The sequence below is a fragment of the Triturus cristatus genome, chromosome 3_2 (assembly GCF_964204655.1).
Source record: "Triturus cristatus chromosome 3_2, aTriCri1.1, whole genome shotgun sequence".
Lineage (NCBI taxonomy): Eukaryota > Metazoa > Chordata > Amphibia > Caudata > Salamandridae > Triturus > Triturus cristatus.
Genome location: NC_140584.1, coordinates 27,703,892 through 27,723,517, shown reverse-complemented (window position 1 = coordinate 27,723,517; position 19,626 = coordinate 27,703,892).

Below are 19,626 nucleotides of genomic sequence, written 5' to 3'. Positions count from 1 at the left end.
GCTATGTTTATTGTATAAGTGGAAGACCTCTGGGCTTGGACAGCGGAACCCCCTTCCTCAAGTCTTAGATGATAGGATTTACATCTCCAGGCAAGCACAGCGCTTCCTCTGGAAAGGTTTACTCCCGAGTGTTGTTAACTTGCATCTCGTACCATCTTAAAAACACCCGAAAAGTCAGTAGCGCAGCTGTGTTCCATGTTATGTCTATATGTGTGTGGGACGGACCAAAGCCAATTAACCAGTGAAGTTGTTTTCTGTCCTTGAACACGATGTACAGACTAGAACACAGAGCACAACCGAAATAGTTAAAGTCAGACAGTTCCCATGTGAAGCAGCACGAGCAGAGGTGTTTACGGGAACCAAGGCATGTAGTGTTGTGTGCATAAGCGACAAGATAGCGGTGATGCAGAGCACAAACTAATGCTAACTAAGCAACGTCCGCTGGCACCCATAAACCCTCACGACACCTGCCCCTTGGGCAGTCCTACACAGACTGATCGAAGCAGAACACAGAGTTCAAAAAGTCTGAGCAACAAGAGCTTGTGCGACCAGAAAGTGAAGAATGGTAGCCAATAAAGAAATAAAAAATACTGAAAAGGAGAAGAAAAAAAAAAAACAATTTAAAATGTTTGGGTGGCCTGGTCTTATTAATCCATCAGCCTGTAAGCACAAAAAGTGGATACCGCTCCCAACAGGAAATGATTGTCATCGTCTGACAATGTAGACACCATCCAGTTAAGCAATTAAAAAGAGCACACATGCTCATTAATGATGGGTGCTTCCAGCAACATCGGTGGGCAACTTGCATGGTACTCGATGTAACTCCGTTGCAGGAAATCATGTGCTGCTGCACCGATATCCCACTGAGCTAGCACTCCGAGTGCGGTAAATTACCTTCACCCGCATCCGTGACCCCGCATGCTGTCACAACGCGGTCGTAACAACGACTGCATTGTGACAACGCATACCATCACTCCGCAAGTCGTTACAACAACTTGCGTAGGGGGGAGAAGGCATTGGATTTAAAATCCAACACCTTCCCTACAGTCCACACAGACTGGAGTTGGAATAGTAAATTTTACTATTCCAACATCCAGTGCCCCCCCTGTAATGGTATGCGTTGTCACAACGCGTCGTTGTTACAACCGCGTTGTGACAGCATGCGGGATAATGGTATGCGGAGTGAAGAGGCATATTCCTCCGAGTGCAGCTGCACAGGCCATCAGACTCATACCGGAACAGTCCTGCTCATGAGACACTAGAGGGCTTATCAGAAGGCAAATTCTGGGTCAGGAGATGCTGTTTTTGTGAGGCAGATATCCAAAGCCCATTGGAAAGGACATTCCAAGCATGAGAAAACTGGTTGCACGCAAGTGTACCATGGAAATCGGAAAGACAGATTATAAGCCAAGCTTAGAGTGGCCAGAGGCAAAGTACCGTAGCACTGAAGCATGCGGTTGTGAAGCAGCTGTAGCTGGGCCGGGTTCTGAATGACCACAAGAGGGGCAGCCATTTCTGAGTAGGCAGATCAACACGAAGACCCCGGCAGCTAAGGCGAGTATTAGTGGGAACCCGCCGAAGACGCTGGAAAAAATAGAATAAATGAAAGCCGGGATCACACCAAAAGTAGTTTCAAAAGATGTTACAAGGCCAGAGCCCACAGTTTAAAAAAATGAGCCAAGCCCATTGTATACGAAGCATTGAAGATAGAATGTATTAGCTCACCAAAATGTTGTGGGAGGTTAATGTTTAAAAGTGCTTGAACTTCTGTACTTGTATTAGCCACCTGCAGGACACAGGTCTCACGGACAGAAGTTAGAGAAAATTATTTCTGTGACAATAAAGCTCATATTTGGCTCAGCTTGTCGAACTCTGCCTTCGAGGTCGGAATGGAAGGCCAAATTGAGATATCGGGACTCCAACGAGGTGGAGGAAACAGCACATTTTTGCAGCAAACTACACTTTGTGACACAGTCACAATGTACGTTATGCCTATCAGCATTTTTCATTATTGAAAAGTAAATAACTGCCGTTAGACAACAGTTTGAATGTTGGCTTAATCAAGGGGACGGGTTTTCCTTTTAAAATGCACGCTAAATTAGGCGCCTCTAAATTGCGAGCGCCGTGCATTTGTATATTTTTGCACACCACGGAGTATCCAATGGAAGAATCACAAGACTCACCCGTCAGATACGCCTCCGTGTCATCATGCAAACATCTAAATGTGAAGGGAAGTGACCAAACTTCATGCAGGAACGAATTTTCTAATGGTTCATAGCGGTCTAGGGGGAAATATTTCATGCATGATGTAAATTTAAATAAGGAGAACGGCAGTGTTATAACCCTAAGAACGAGCCAAACAGCAGAGTTTGTTTCCGCTACTGAGAATGGCAAAGGGTCTAATTTTTCTATTTGTAAAAGGGTATAAGTGGCATCTTTCATGGACATAGACTGTTGTCTTTCAGTCAAATTAAATGGCAAAAACAAAGAGGACGCGTTTACATAGTCCCATGGCACGCAACCCATTTTAAGTGTCTGCAAGGTGCATCCTAAATGCATAATAGAGCTCAATTGTTTCTGACCATGATATAACACAGATACATCATCCTGCACAATATCAACAAAAGAATGTGTATATCCTGGAAGAAAGGGTATTAATACTGTTATTCACTACAGCAAGAACTTTTTCAAGATTAGCTTGGTCTATAGTCTTTAAACGTGAAGCGGCTTCAATTTGAGACATTTTCCAATTTTCATTATAAACTGCCTATATCCTTCGTTTAGGCCTTGGGCTAATCGGGCCTTTTATGAAATCTGATAAATCCACATCATTCGATAACATTGACAAATGCTGTTTAACAGAAGCTAAGGTAGAGTGTTGTAACCAAGTTTGACATAATTTACCAACAGAATACGTCGTAATAGTATGTGTTGTTGTAAATCGTGGATCAGGTCTATTTTTTGTGTAACCTGGAGCCTTGTTATGGAAACGCATTTGGCATGCATCTGCACTGGTCTGCCAAACCAACCACCCCATAGAATGAAGACTCGAGATACTAAATGTTGCATTTGTTAATAAAGACTGCAACTCCTCCAATGTGTATTTGGCAGTATCATTCCAGTCTGGCTATTCGGCAAGGGAAGGAAAAGCAGGAGTCTTCAGTTGTTTAGCCGTAGCTAAACCCAGACAAGTAGTCTGATAGATTGAATTGTTTAAAAACAGTATTTACGTTGGTATAAGACATGCACGATACAAAGCTTCTGTGCCCTGTGTAAAAGATACAATGGTATTCCTCGAGCGGGCACATGGACAGAGGAGCTGGATGAACGAATTCATATTGCAACGACTCCTGAGTCTGTAACAAGGAATCATAGATAAATGTGGCATCTGGGGATGTCAATGATGTAGCCCATTGTATCCACCGTGGATGTAAAGCTTTGGAATTAGGAACACTCGCCTTTGTCACTGCTTCCAGAGCAGGATATGGTGTTGCCACCAACATGCATTTTCCTTGAGCCAGGGCGCGTTCTTTCAGAATCGCCATCTGGACTGCCGTCAAGACCTTTTTGACTGAGGAAAACCGCAGTTCTGCTGAAATGCACAAGTGTAACTTATAAGCAATAGGAACTGTGTCTCCTTCATTAAACGTCAAGTATGTGAAACCCACCGTGCCTGGCACTATTCTTATCACCAGGTTAGTATGGTTGTCACGAGTTAGCAAGAGTTTAGAATCAAGTAAATCAGATTGCAAAGACTGCAGTATATTTGTATGTTCCGGAGGCCAGCATGCTTTCGCAAATGTTGGTTCTATCAAAGCATAGAGAGGCTTGATATGCTGGGCATACTCCGGTACGTAAGTGCGACCAAAGTTCAAGAAACCCAGCAATGACTGAAATTTTTTCAGGGTTGTCGGTGGACGCAAGCGTGCGCACTTCTCTAGGAAGTGCGGTGCCAATCCGCGTCCCTCATTATTGAGCTCGTAGCTCAAGAACAACACTGCAAATTCAGCAATGTGTGATTTTGCAAAATTTAATTTGTAACCGTAGTCCGCAAACTCCACAATGATGCTGTCCACGTGACAAAGATGCGGATATAACTCATCGTCTGTGAGATAAATTTCATCTACATATGAATATGCATCAGGGCCGATTGTGTCTAACAATGAGACCACACGTGCGGCAAAAACACCCGGGCTGTTTTTATAGCCCATCGCTAACCTTTTAAATTGTTTTTGTTTGCCGCGTGTGTAAAAGCGGTCCACTGACTTGACAAGGGGGACAGATTGTGGCTAAAAAAGCCATTGGATATATTTAGGGTCGTCTTATAATTTTTCCAAACTAGACTGTCCACTAGGGCTGAACTATGGGTATTCTGTACCGCATTCATCCGACAATGAGAGTTTAAATGATGGTAATCCAAAATTATGTGGTACGACCCGTCTGGCTTGGTTACGGTAAAAAGAGGGTTATTCATCGGTGACACGCATGTCTCAATTACCCCTTGATACTCCAATTGGTCTAGTATTTCCGCTAAAGGAGCCTTTGCCTCTCTACGGATGGAATATTGGGGTTGTGCCTGTGGCATGGACCGCAATGGAATCTCATGATGGGGAGATGTTTTATCCCAACCCACCTAAGCACGGTATAAAGCCGGTGAAAGCACTGAAGCCAACTGTTCTGCAAAATGTTGAGCATGCTCTTTCGAGACACTGTGTAAAAAACTAACAAGGATTACCTCCTCTCCTCTCGCAGCTGCTAGAACAAAAGGAGGGGGCCAGTCTGCCTCCGCTAACAGGATGTCGTACGAAGAAGTCAGATTTTCCCCCAAAAAACCTTTGATAATGTGTTTTATGTCACCTTCTATGAGAATACTAATTTCATATAGTCTGTCAGGGGGAGCCACTCGGGTGTCAGCAGTTTCAACTGTGATGAAAGTATCAGTTGATGTCGCCTCCAGAAAATACGCAGTGCTTGCCGCATTACTGTAACCTCCGCTGCCCTGTTTAGCAGTTCCGGAGCTGGGTCCTCACCATCAGTGGCATACCTCGCAGTTAATGGGGCCACTTTCTTCTTCTGGAACAGAGGGCGCTGACGGGGAAAGTCCTCTTGCTTACCCTTTGCGTAACGTGTCCGTGGCTGCTCATGTCTCTGCGGGGCACCTCGACCTCTTCCGCGATCCCGGCGATCACCTCCACCGGCATATGAGCCTGATGCTTCCTGTGAAGAACGAGGAGAAGGCGTGTCAGGAAGCTGACAATCAATCAGGAGATTTCATCCTCGCGCGGTCACGCAGTTCATAAGTGCGTTCTGAGATCGAAGGTGCAGGGGACAATGCCTGTCCCCCTTGCTTTTGTTATATTTTCCCCTGTTTATTATTCTTCTAATTCTTTTTTGGCAATTGAGGACGGACTTCTTGATCAGTTTGAGACATCCTTTGCGCCTGCGGTTGTGCAGGCACGTTAGCAAAAGGCTTAACACCCAAACTATTACGCCCAACTGTTTCATAAGCCTGGGCAATAATCTTAGGTAATTCGCGGGGCTTGCCCACATCTGGGGTAAGCTCCAAAGCATTAGACACTTGAAAGTTGACTGCATCACCCTTAACATTAGCAAGGATTAGATCAGCAACCACGTCATACGCTCTAACTATCTTCATCCCCAATTCGACTGCCGCCTCTGGTCCGTGTTCATCTTGAACACGTTTAATTACAGAGGGCAGTAGTGTCATGGATGGTGTGCCAAAACACTTTGCATAAACTGCCGCGAATATTTTACCCCAACTCTCGCAATCAGTGACCTCAGGTACCAAGTCCTTCTGCAAACTAGTTATCAAAATTTGGTGCTTCTCCACTGGAGTGGTATGTGGAAACACCGCTTCCAGCAGGTCAAATTTCTCAGCAAGCCAATAAGGTAAATCTTCCTTATTTGGGGGAGACTTGCCCATAACCGAATTAACATTACAGGGCTAAAAGTAACACCGCCTGCACCAGCTGGTTGCTGAGCAACTCCAGGTGCTCCCGCCTGGATGTTGCAGTTCACATACCGAACCAATGCTCTATACACATGGATTCGAGTAGCGTGCATGAGACGTAGGGCCGCCACATCGCACGTTAAATGAGGTGGATGCGGCGTGTAACCCGCCAACACAGGCCAAGTGGCCCCATCAATCGACAACGGGCCCAACATGACAGGTGTCAGGAGTACGGGTAGGGCGCCATCAAACCAAATGCGATGCTGTCATGCCGTCAACGGAACTTCAAGAGTTCTATATGGTTGATACACAGCAGGAAGTGTGGTGTGGCTGTATTTTTGTCACAAAGTATCCGCCCCATCAACTGCTGGAAAAGTGACCCAGGAATAAAACACCTCATATGTGTATACAGGGTCGGCTTGGACCACAAAGATCAGATTGACACCTGCGTCCGGCACCCCACATGCTTGCAAATGATGCCGGACTGCCACGCGGCTGTGTGCCGTGATGTCAACTTCCATATAGAAACTTGAAAAAGAAATACAAAGGAAAAAAGGCGGCAAGACAATGTTGGGTCGTAATTCAAATTACGAACGATACCTTCACGTAAATTTCAAGCTTGAATCACCTATAAAAGCATCAATGTGGATAGGTAAACCGTCACCAATGATTTCTGGAAACAGAGGCGATAGGATTGTGAACAAGTACTGAGAACTACTAAAGTGACTCGTAAATAAGTACCAGACCAAACGTTAGGTGCACCATGTTGCAGGGATTCTGCACATACACAGAACTATGCCAGGAAACCAGGACCTCGGTGTATTGTGGTGTGCCAAAAATACGCCTCAGTGCCTAGAACCCCTCTCGGCTAGCTATAGTATCCATTTGTTCTCCGTACTACAGCGGAGCTACCAATGATTGGATATCCTAGAACAAGCGACTCAAGTCCTCTCAGAAGTCGTGGGAACAAGACACTCTTTCGCTTAGATACTCATACCTGTTCACTATGTGAGTAACCAGAGACACGGTATAGCTTAAAATGTTTCTTTCAACTAACATGCTCTGTAATGCCGTACACTTGCTAACATTAGCAAAGAAATGCATAAAAACAATATAATCAGCATAGTTAAAATTCCATATAATATGAACGGGGGCAGCATATTATAATGACAGTGGATGAAGCCTTATAACGCTTTACCAAACTCCCCGTGCTACAAGCTATGTTTATTGTATAAGTGAAAGACCTCTGGGCTTGGACAGCGGAACCCCCTACCTTAAGTCTTAGATGATAGGATTTACATCACCGGACAAGCACAGCTCTTCCTCTGGAAAGGTTTTCTCCCAAGTGTTGTTAACTTGCATCTCGTGCCATATTAAAAACACCCAAAAAGTCAGTAGCGCAGCTGTGTTCCATGTTATGTCTATATGCGTGTGGGACGAACCAAAGGCGATTAACCAGTGAAGTTGTTTTCTGTCCTTGAACACGATGTACAGACTAGAACACAGAGCACAAACGAAATAGTGAAAGGCAGACAGTTCCCATGTGAAGCAGCATGAGCAGAGGTGTTTACTGGAACCAAGGCATGTAGTGTTGCGTGCATAAGCGGCAAGATGGAGGTGATACAGAGCACAAACTAATGCTAACTTAGCAACGTCCACAGGCACCCATAAACCCTCACGACAACAGCAGTTATGTTACCTTGTCATTATTCTGCAGCATACAAAATATTCACATCAGGACAGGTGTAAGAACCTAATTCCCCTCTCTCCTTCCCACTCGCCGAGTCAGATGGAATTTGGCTTAATAATGTAATGAGTACCGGGAGTTATCTAGACAATTGCTTCAATTATCTTGGTTCTCCCCTCAGAGGAAGAGAGGGATGCACTCTTAACAGGGATCTTCTTGTTGCTAATGGCAGGCACGGTGCTCAGGATGGAGGGGGAGTCTGGGCTGCTGAGCTACCTGGAGTGGAGTCTTGGGTGTCTGGGTTTCTCAGAGAGTCCATCAAAGCTTTCTACGCACTCGCTATTTCTAGAGACCCAATACCTCTTCTAGCTTCCCTAAGCAACATCTCCCCTTCATAGCCTGCCCATTTCTCAAATTCCTTTTTCCATCCCAATATTCTATGGCCTCCAGGGGAGTTTCAGTTTCTTGTAATCTCAAGTTTTGCAAGGATTTATACTAGGTCCTGGAATCTACTTGTGACCTTCGTCTTGGCAGTGTGGGGGAACCAATTGAGTAGACAGAGTTCCATCTTGGAGCGGATCTCTCTGGAAATTGTATGCGCTACCACTGCTGTGACTTCTTTCAAGTAAGGTACTAAAGTTGGGCAGTCCCACATCATGTGTTTTAACTTCACCCCTACCGCCCCGCATCTCAGGCAGGCGGCGTCCTATGTGTGGAAATATCTGTTAATGTGCTATGAGGTCATATATGCCCTGTGGAATGAAAAGTAGTTGATTAGTTTGAATCTCGTGCCCCTGGAAACTTTAGATGCCCTAGCTAGTATGTTGTTCCAGTCCTTCTCCGGGCTGGGGTTCCCACATCTTCCTTACATCTAGTTTTTAATGTCCCTAACGGTAGAAGGGTATCGCTTCATATCACTCTATAGAAACAGGAGACCGCCCTAAAAGTGCCTGCAGCTCTTATCATATGTGTTGTTAAGGTGTGGTTCTGACAGCCCAGCCTTCCAATGTGCCTGAAGAGCTCCTGTCACTGCTCTACGCTGGAGGAAATGACCTCAGGGTAGGCCGAACTCCTCCCTGAAGTCCAATGGAAGTAGTACTCCCTCACGGAATAGGCCACCCACCTTTTCAACCCCTGCTTCCGTCTATTCCAGCAGACCCTCCCAGTGTCCCCAATGTGGCAAATCGTTCAGAATGCAATAGCTGGGGAGAAGGGGACCGCTCCACTATCTTAAATTGATGGTGGGGCATCGTCCTCAATAATACACCTGTTAATCTTAAAAGCTACGGAACAAATGGCCTCATGGGGACCATCTACTTGCGATCGCTTGGGTGAACCCTCAATTGAGTGGCTAAATAGGACTTGAACTCTGGTACCGCAAGTCTGCCACTGGCGGATAGGCGCCTGATATAAACCCTGCTTGATCAGGGTGAACTAGATTGGGCATGAAGGGGAGCAGTCAGGCTGCTTACATTTTTCTAAGTACTTTGTAGTCGAGGTTAAGCATTGACAGCGGACAATAAATCTTGCAATCTTGCCCAGGTTTCCCAGGCTTCAATATGGGAACCTCTGCTTGTGCCACCTGATATAGGGCCTCCAGTCTTGGGGCAAAGTTGCTCGCGTATGTCATATAAAATTTAGCTGGAAGGCCATCTGACCTTAGTATTTTCCGATGTGCCAGTCCCTTTATTGCCACCCGTTTCTCCCGAGCTGGGATTGGGCTCCCTAGGTCTTCTGCTTTGTCAGAGGAGAGGGCTGTGATCGGTAAGGAAGTCAAATAGGCTTGTAAGTCGTCCTCCTCATAATGAGTGGCACTTGTGGACAGGCCAGTATAGAATTGGAGGAATTGTGTAATAATTTCCTCCTGTTTGTATGAGAGATCATCGGTGTCTGAAGAGAGCTTGACAATTGTCGAGCCTCACTTCGCTAGGTTCACTTCGCTGGATTAGCCAGCTAGGCCAGTAAGTAGTCTGTGCGATCTCGCTCTGCATGAACTCTCACCGTATATTGCTTATGGTCATAACTATGCAGTCTTTTGACCAATCATGCCACTGTCGTTTTAGCATCCAACAGTGTCTGATGGAACTCTGGGTGTCTTGTCTAGTTTTCTCAATCTCCCACAGTTCCTGTTCAGCCTGCATAATTTTCTGCAACAGCAGGCTTCGAATCCCCGCATCGCAAACTCAACTAATGGGGAAGAGGCTGATCTGTAGTTGTCTGTAAAATGATGTTGGAGGTGGGTTCTGATACTCTTTCGGAACACTTGATCTTCCAGGGCCTCTGGTTTCAATCACCCTTGAGATGGTTCAGGCCAAAAACCCCACATATCTTACCTGTCCATGCATGTCAGGAGTACATAGAAATGTGTACAGCCGGGCATGAAGCTCATGTAAGCTGAAGAAGAAGGAATAGTCCTTTTCAACTGGTATAGTCGATGCCAGGAGTCTAGAAGTCCCCATTGCCTCTGCCACTCCGCAAAGCACCTTGTAGTCCTGATTATGGGGGAAAAAAATCCCAGTGGAGGATTTGAGTGCTCAGTGCTAGGGTCCCTCACACAGTTGAAATCTCCTCCAATTACAGTTCATTGCATGAGATAGGTGACCAGAGTGCCCTTTAGGGGCAGCAGAAAGCCACTCTGGTCCACATACAGGCCGTATATGCTAATAAGCGCTATGTCTTTACCCTCTAGTTGGCCTGTCACCGCCACAAACCTTCCCTCAAGATCTTCCATCTCCCCCGTGTGTTGAAAAGGGACCACAGCCCGGATCCAGATCAATGTTTCCCAAGCAAACCCTGAGGACGTGGTAAAGTATGCCAGCCTTTGTGTAGTCTGCCCCCTATTTTGCCATCAGATGTGTCTCCTGCAGCAGTGAAATGTGTATCCCCGCCGATTCAGGTAAGTCGAACACCTTATATTGCTTTGTCATTGAGTGCATCCCTCTAACATTTGAAGTTAGTAACTTATAGTTCACAAGTTCACTCATTGATCAGTTCAACAGTCACCTCACTACCGCTGAACATCAGCTTCAGTTGGAGCAGAAAAACAAGAACAATCTACCTCTGCCTGCCCCATTGGGAGAATCCAGTAGTATTGACTCATGTACACCTATTCAAATAGCATAGTACATATACCCCAACTCCCACACCACAGTACACACAGGCAACTTCCTCTCATCCAAACCATCAAAAAATCATACAAAAAGCACTTGCAGGAGAACCCACGGGTAGTCTAAAAGTAGAGAAAAGTAGAGGGTTGAAGTAGCATCATGCAATCTTCCTGGGTCTGTTCCCCACCCATCATTCATCTCACACGGTGTCAAGCATCCTCCTGGGTCACCTCATGTAATTCCAACCCTAAACATTGTGTTGTTAAATCATAGCATCTTTCATACATCTTCAGACATTGACAGTATTAAAGGAAAGCCTTTAAATTATCTCATCTGATGTCAATGGAGTCACTCTCTGCAGTTCAGCTTCTGAGGCACTGCTGGAGCTATGCCTGCTGTCTGAGTCCAGGCTCGGCAGTCCCACATCGTAGTCAGCTTTGGCCTGGGGGCTCCCCTCCCACTGCTCAGGGACTTCTACAACTCATTGTCGCTCCAGCTTACCTCCGCCCTGGATGGGCTGCTATGCTGCGTTTACTGGATCGTTGCTATGCTCCCGTGTTCTTTGAGCAGGATCCGTGGGGTTTCCCACCTGGGTCCTGCTGTGGCTGCTGCTCAGTCCATTCCCACACCTCCTCAGGGGTCTGAAAGAATAGAGTGCCTCCGTCTGTCACCACTCGAAGCTGGGCTGGAAAAAGCATTGTGTATAATACTTCTATCTGGCGGAGTCTAACTTTGACCTCCCAAAACGTAGATCGGCATCTCTGCACCTCTCGGGAGAAGGCTAGGAACATTCGGACTGCACTATTTTCAACCTTTAACTTGCCAAGCATTTTGGCCCGCTGTAATATAAAGTCCTGGTCCATTTAGTATAGAAATCTGGCCACCACCGGTCGTGGCGGAGCTCCCGGGAGCAGAGGGTGTGCCAGGACTCTGTACGCCCTGTCTAGGGCAAAGAAAAGGGACAGCCCCTCAAGTGCAACTTCCTCCAGAAACCATTTCTCCAGGTACTCCAGCATGCTTTTCCCCTCCATTTTCTTTTGGAGCCCTAGAATTTGTATATTGTTTCAGCATGATCTATTTTCGCCAGCTTCAGAGTGAGCCTCCAGTAGCTCGATTTTTTTCTTTTACAGCTGGCAGGAGTCCAGTCATGCCAGTTAGTGCCGGCGGTATCTCTGCCACTGCATGTTCTGATAAGGTTACTCGTTACACCAGCCGGCGGTGATCTGCTTTTAATATGCTCATGTCTGCAAACAACGTGTCTATCTTAGCTTCTTGTACCTCTCTGGAGGCGGTGATCACTTGCAGAATGCCCTATAGGGTGTGGCCCTCCTGGGGTCTAGGCTGGTCTGTCGCCCTCTTTCTGGGAATCCGCTCCTTCATCTCCCGTTGCGCTCCACCTCAGGGGCTGGTTGCCTGGATGTCCTCCCCATCTCTGACAAATATGTTTCAGGGTCGCTCTCACCGTACTCCCAGATTGGGATCAAGCCACACAGTAGGTAGGGCTGGGGTTCTAATGACTGCAAATTACCTTTTCAGTCAGTTGCTGCAGTACCACAATCAGCTGAGTCTGAATGGCAGTATATCTCCGCTAGAATCAATGGGTCTGCCCACGGTGTGGGCCTGTAGCACTGCTCATGGGAGAGGGCGTTTCTGCAGGACCCCCTGCCTTCCACACTTCTCACATTCACCTCCAGGGACCTCCTTAAAGACCGCTGGAGCCCGGGGCGGTGCTAGTCACCATCAAAGTCCTATGACATCCAGATCCTCCAAGGTCTCTGGGTGGTCCCAGCTCCAACATGGCTGTACATTAGTGGATTTGTGGGATTTTGTAACTCTCTGGGCCCTCTTCTAGTGGAAGACGGGGATGGCCAATTCAGTCCATTCCACCCTCGTATCAGACCCAAATTAACACACACACGGAGAGGGGCCTTTAATCAGGTCACCTGGTGTGTCCTCGCATCGGGGGAAGTACCAGTCCTTAATAATTTGCAGTCGGAGACCAGGGTTGCTGGCCTCATTATCCCTATCGTCCCCTGGGTCGCTCACTCTCAGACGCTCCAAGGGCAGGATACTCAGCCCGTGGCACCCAGCGGCAGTTCATCAGTTGCCTTCTGGCATCTCCGCTACCAGGCCGCTTCCTGTCTCATATATGCCACAGTCGTCTCGGACCTTCGCAGCAAGCGGGCGGTGCAATGTAATGCAGAGGGGGGTCTCTACCATCTTCACCAGACGCTCTCTCCCATCTAAGTGGCCGCTCCGCCAGGCCAGTGTGTCAACTGGGAAAATTCCTTACTAGTATTGCACCAGTCGGCCCAGTTCCGCATCTGCGGCCACCATTGCCGAAGGTCTGCCTAGCAGCTCCGCTCACAGCAGATGTCAACGCAGCAGCAGAGCGCCACCTCTACACCGAGGAGGAACTTTAGTGGGGCGCCCAAACACAGCAGGAAAGGCAGCTCCTCAGAGCCAAGGGGGACCCTGGCTCCTTCAGCAGCTGCTCTCCATTTTCTCAGAGGTCACTAGGCCACCAGGCTGTACAGGTCTCTTCAGGCACCGGGGATGGTGTGGCATAGTGGTCACCCAGGTTCAGCTGACAGCATTTTCCTCGTAACCCAGAATGTATCTCGGCCACAGGTGGAATGCCAGCTAGAGGCCATTTGGGGACGATCGGTTGGGTGGAAGTTGGTTCTGACCGAGCTTGGATGAGGTATAAATAAAGTGTTCTTCTTACCTGCATCTGCGTGGATTTATTTGTGTAACCGACACCACAATTTGGCGATGCAGGACGGGATCCAGTGAAGAAGCTACACCTCAACAAGGCTTGGTTGCTGTATATCCATTTCAGACTATCCAGGTCACGTAACGGCGACAAACGGTTTTCTGTGAAAAGATGGTCCAGCGTGTTGTCGGAGGTGTGAGTAGAGGATAGCTTGGCATCACGGCTTTTCGTGATTCTTCCTCCGCACGTTTAGCCACTGTTTGTGGGAAGCTGTCCTGGGTCTGAATTCCCAGACTATCTGGCTTTTAGGGGCAGATTACGATCTCGTTAGGAAGGCCTCCAGATGGGTTGTGGAAAGAACAAATCTGATTCGGAGTCTATGTTTCCGAACAAATCTTCCCTTGTTCCGAGCGACCAAGTACAATGCAAAGATCTCGTCTGTGTCGACCGAATCGTTTCTGAACCCGATCCTGTCAATCCAACTCGTTCACAGTTGAATCGTGCCGCACAATGGGGACGATTTCCGAACAAGCAAGTACGATGCACGATTCGGACAGCCATATCGACTCGGTCTCAGTGAGACAAAAAGAGCTGTGGGAATCAAACTCCGCAGGGGCTGTAGCAGGCCCCCCTTCACCCCGGGCCATCCAAATCGGTCCAGTGGGGGTACCCATGGGTCACTCCTTTCCATGCATGCACAGTGTGAAGGGCACCATGGGGTGCCCACCACAGGGTGCACACTTTTTCCCACCCACCCCTTTTTTGCTATGGGAGCCTGTGTATGCATTTGGTATAAAGGCTCCCAGAGAGTTCAAGAGAAGTCCGATTGAACCGAGTCCGTCACCATACGGGTGCATTGGAATTAGTCACTTTGACTCGGGGAGCGCAATTCACTTGGAAAGCCCTCCGGATCCTAGTCGTATGGAGCGCTTTCCTAGCAAGATTGGAATCGGCCCCTAAGTCTCTGAACATAACTCATAACTAGCATGAGTAGGAGTGCGTGCTTGGCCGCATGTTCTTGGTTTTAACTAAGCTCCCGGGTGTTCTTTGTCATTTGATGAGACGCTACCTTTGAGAGGAAGCTTCCACTCCCAGCTTCTGAAGGAGAGATCGACACGCAGTGGAATGTCTCTTTGCCCCCTCAGTCAGTGAAAGGCAGCTGGTACAGAGGAACTTCAGTTCACTCTCTGGTCAGTCGTTGTTTAGGCTGCCTCTAATTGTTAGTGCCAGTGCAGGGCAACTTCTCTTCGCCCCATCTCGGAGCCACAACAGCGCATGCACAGTGGTTTGTCAGAGTAATTTCAGGGGTGAAACTCATGCGTTGTTCGTTAAGACGTGCCGATTGACTAGTGCACCAAACTTACTTGTTCTAACTCATTCAACTTTTATTGAGAAATTAGAATTTCTGCAACTTATTTTTTGAGCTATTTTTTTCCTTTTTCCTCCTTTTTTTGGTGTAGGGTTTGTGTATATCAAAGTAATAACAACTAGTATTGTGCTATTCTCTCAGTTTTACAACAAGTACCTATAGTGTTTCAAGTTATTAGGATTTGTGAACACTTGTGCACATTTAATGTATAGCACTCATCTGTGTTAATACGGTGGTGTTGTAGCTAACATTGAACATAGAGCAATAAATATGCATAATGTTATAACTGTTCCATTTATTTTCCTACACCTGGTGAACCTGTTATCAAATGGTCTAAGTGGAAGAAAGTTTTCTTGAATTATGTGAGAGTGTCTGGGACAAACCTGAGTGCTGAAAGGAAGCATGCTTTACTTCTACATTGTTTAGGTGCTGAAGGAGAGAAAGTGTTAGATTATTTATCTGAATTCCTCATGCTGAGGCACATGATTTAAATGAATTTGAGATAGCAATAGCCAAACTTGATCGCCATTTTTTACCTTGCATTAGCATGATTTTAGAGAGGCATCATTTTGGCATGCGAATACAAGGGCAAGATAAATCTGTGGAGGAGTTTGTTACTAGCGGTGAAGAGACAGAATATCGATGCAGAAATATCGAGTTGCATGAATATCGAGTCAAGAATATTGATTGTGTAAAATATCGAGGTAAGTCTTTTCGTTGTTAAAAATATCAATTGTTGTGTATTTTTGAAATATTGATTTTGAAAATATCGATGTAAAAAATATTTTTGTAAATAATATCGACTATTTGTATCTTTGCTTTTATTCAATGTTTAAATTCTGTTTTTAATATTTTAGTAGTACTTATTTCATAAGTATACATTTATTTTTTAATGTTAAAATATATGTTTTATTGTATTTTCACGTCATTTTAGGAGCGGGATGTTGGGCTTACAGAGGATAAGGGTGGGGAGTAATTTCAAAATATTTTTTAAAAGTATTAATTACTTTTTGAATTTTATGTAGAATTTTAGGAGCGGGATGTTGGGTTTGTAGGGGATAAGGGTGGGGATTAATTTAAAAATGTTTCTTTAAAATAATTGTTCACATTTAAAAAAATATATTAAAGAAAATTTTAAACAAATTCTTACATTCAAAATTGTAAAAATGTACATTAAAAAAAGTGAAGGTTTTTGTTTGAGGTATAAATATTTTCATGTAAATAATATAACCTTTTGTACAAATATTTTGAAAATTAATTTTGTTATATATGCCAGTAAAATGTATGTTTATTTTTTATTGTATTTCTTTCACAAATGTTTAAAATTGTAATATTTGTTTTACTTTTAAAATGTGAAAATATTGGTAATTTAAATTTTTATTAAAAAAATTAAGGGAAATTTAGAATTAAAAATGTACATTTATTTAATTTTTGTAAGAAGAGAAAACCCCAAATTTTATTTACAATTTTTGAAATATTGTCATCTATGATATGTAGGTTTTTTATTTACATTTTTTGATTTTTTAAAAATGTTTTAAACACTTTTTTGGAAATGTTTGTGTTAAATTTTTACATTTGTTAAAACAATTGTATATTTGTATAAATGTATGTGTTTTTCATAATTTGGGACTTTTTTCTTTTTTATATGTTTAAAATCTACATTATTTAGCACTTTCCATTAGTTTATTTGTTTTGGAGTTTGAAAAGTATTTTTTTTAGTTTATTATCCAGCATTTTACATGAGTTTCGTTGGTTTGGAGTTGGAATTGTAATTTTTTATGGTTTAATAGACAACACTTTACCTGAGTTTAGTTGGTTTTGGAGTTGGAATAGTACTTGTTTGTAGTTCATTATCCAGCACTTCTCCAAGTTTAGTTGGTTTGGAGTTAAAATAGTAATTTGTTAAGGTTTATTATCCAGCACTTCCCCTCAGTTTAGTTGGTTTTGGAGATGGAATAGTAATTTTGTATGGTTTATTATCCAGTACTTTCCCCGAGTTTAGTTGGAATAGTAATTTTTTATGGTTTAACATCCAGCACTTTCCCTGAGTTTAGTTGGTTTTGGAGATGGAATAGTAAATGTTATGGCTTATTATCCAGGACGTTCCCCGAGTTTAGTTGGTTTGGAGTTGGACTAGTAATTTTTATGGTTTATTATAAAGCATTTTCTTAGACTTTATATGTAAATAAAAAATAAAAAAAGAGACATATGTCAGTTTTTATGGTTAAAAATTTTATTCACAAAAAATGTATTTACTTCAGTTGTTCACAATAAAAAAAAATTCAGTTTTATTATACAGTTTTCGAAAATATTGAAAAACAAGATTAACAAATGTTCATGTTATTCAGAACACAGTATAAAGTATAAAATATAACATATTTTTAATGTACATTTTCAACATTACAAATATATTTAATACATATTTTTTAAACAGTTTTGAACCTTTTTACTTTTTTAGATAATGTTATTTTTGTCATAAAATTATAAAATATGTATTTAACACTGTTATACTTTGTAAATTTTGTTTTCATGATTTAGTATCATATCATTATTTTTATAAAATAATATTTAATATATTGAATATACACATTTTTTAAAGAATCAGGGGCCGATTCCGATACGGTATTTTTTTTTTTCGTACGACTCGTATCTGTATTTTTTCCGTACGAATCGTACAAGTCATGTCTGACCCGTGAAGTACGATTCGTTCGCGCTGGGGGTACGGTGCGTACATACGCGCTGGAGGTACGATGCGTACACACGCGCTGGGGGTACGCACCGTACATACGCGCTGTGGGTACGGTGCGTACATACGCGCTGGGGGTACGCACCGTACATACGCGCTGGGGGTATGCACCGTACATACGCCCTGGGGGTACGGTGCGTACATACACAACACATCGGGGTATATGCCTGTATGACTCGTACCCCTGGGGACTCAACTTTTACGGCTGTTATTGGCTCCCGTAAAAAAAGAGCCGTACGGAGTGACGTAGGGACGAATCGTACTTGCTGGGCCGTAAAACGCTGCTTAAATACGTACGGACGTCGCGTACAGGCTGTTCCGGATCAGAATCGTAGTTTTTTTTTACCCGTACGGTCTTTTGTACGATTCGTACGGAAATAGGCTTTCTGTACGAATCGTACTTCCTAGGTTGTACGGACAGTTTACCGTGTATGAGTCATACGGAGAAAACGCTCCGTACGACGATTCGTACAGCCTTTTTTCAGGATTGGAATCGGCCCCTATATGTTTGTATCATATAATTATTTAGTTAAACATTGTTATATTGTTTGCACATTCACAATACTTATCTTGTAATGTAATATTTTAAAAGTACATTAAAGAAATATATATTTTAATATATATAAAATATCATATTTCCTGTTTTGTGTTAATATAATATTTAATATATTTTTTTTGAAAATGATAAAATTTTGTACATTGTTATATTAAGTTTTCAAAATATAAAAATATATATTTAATTTTGTAGATTTTTAGAAATTATTTCTCTATTCTTTTCTATGGGGAAGTAGTCTTTTTTTCATTGGTATTATGCGGCCATTTTTTTCTCCATTTGCTCACTTTTCTGTCTATCTGTTTAGCTTTTAGGTCATTCTGGAAGATGGAACCTCGCGGTTGGGAGCTGTGTTTCGTCGCTTAATGTAACTTTGATTTAAGTTACTTTTAAGGTCATTTTAGGGCGGGGAGGTAGTAGTAGTATAGCTAGACTTGTTAGGGTGTTAAATGTTTGTTTTTTGTATAGTTTGGGGCTATTTTGATAGTTTAGTGTTTGTTGTGTTTGACGTAGTAGAGTGTTATTTAGGTGCCGATTCCGATCCGGGTAAAAAAATGTGTGTACGACTCGTACAAGTACCGTACAAACTGCGAAGTACGATTCGTACGTGAAAAATACATACGAATTGCGTCGGGAAAATGGTCCGAGAGGGAGCCGTGAATTTTTACGTCCGAATAGCGTCGGGAAAAGTGTCCGAGAGGGAGCCGGACATTTTTACGTGCAAATCGTAAAACAGAAGTCCGAGCGCGCAAGTACGATCCGTACCGCCCGTCCGAATACACAACCGCATGTAAAAGGCACCGTATGGAGCGAACGCTGTAACACACATGTACACGGCTAAACTTGTGCCCGGACACGAGTTGGACAGCCCCCCCTCACATGTCAGCACCGTAACCCCATATGTCAGCACCGTACCCCCCCTCCACACCGTACCCCAACACCGTAGCACTGCCCCGCACCGGTACGCGCCACACCACAGGCCCGTCTCCCAGCCCCGCACCTGTACGCCCCGTACCCCAGGACCGTACCCCAGCCCCCACCTGTACGCGCCGCAACCCAGGCCCGTCTCCCAGCCCCGTACCTGTACGCACCGTACCCCAACACCGTAGCCCAGCCCCGTACCTTTACGCACCGTACCCCAACACCGTAGCCCAGCCCCGTACCTGTACGCACCGTACCCCAACACCGTAGCACATCCCCGTACCAGTACGCACCGTACCCCAACACCATAGCACAGCCCCGCACCTGTACGCACCGTACTCCAACACCGTAGCACATCCCCGCACCAGTACGCACCGTACCCCAACACCGTAGCACAGCCCCGCACCTATATGCACCGTACCCCAACACCGTAGCACATCCCCGCACCAGTATGCGACGCACACCAGGCCCGTACCCCAGCCCCGTACCTGTACGCACTGCAACCCAGGCCCGTACCCCAGCCCCGCACGTGCACGCGCCGCACCACAACACCGTA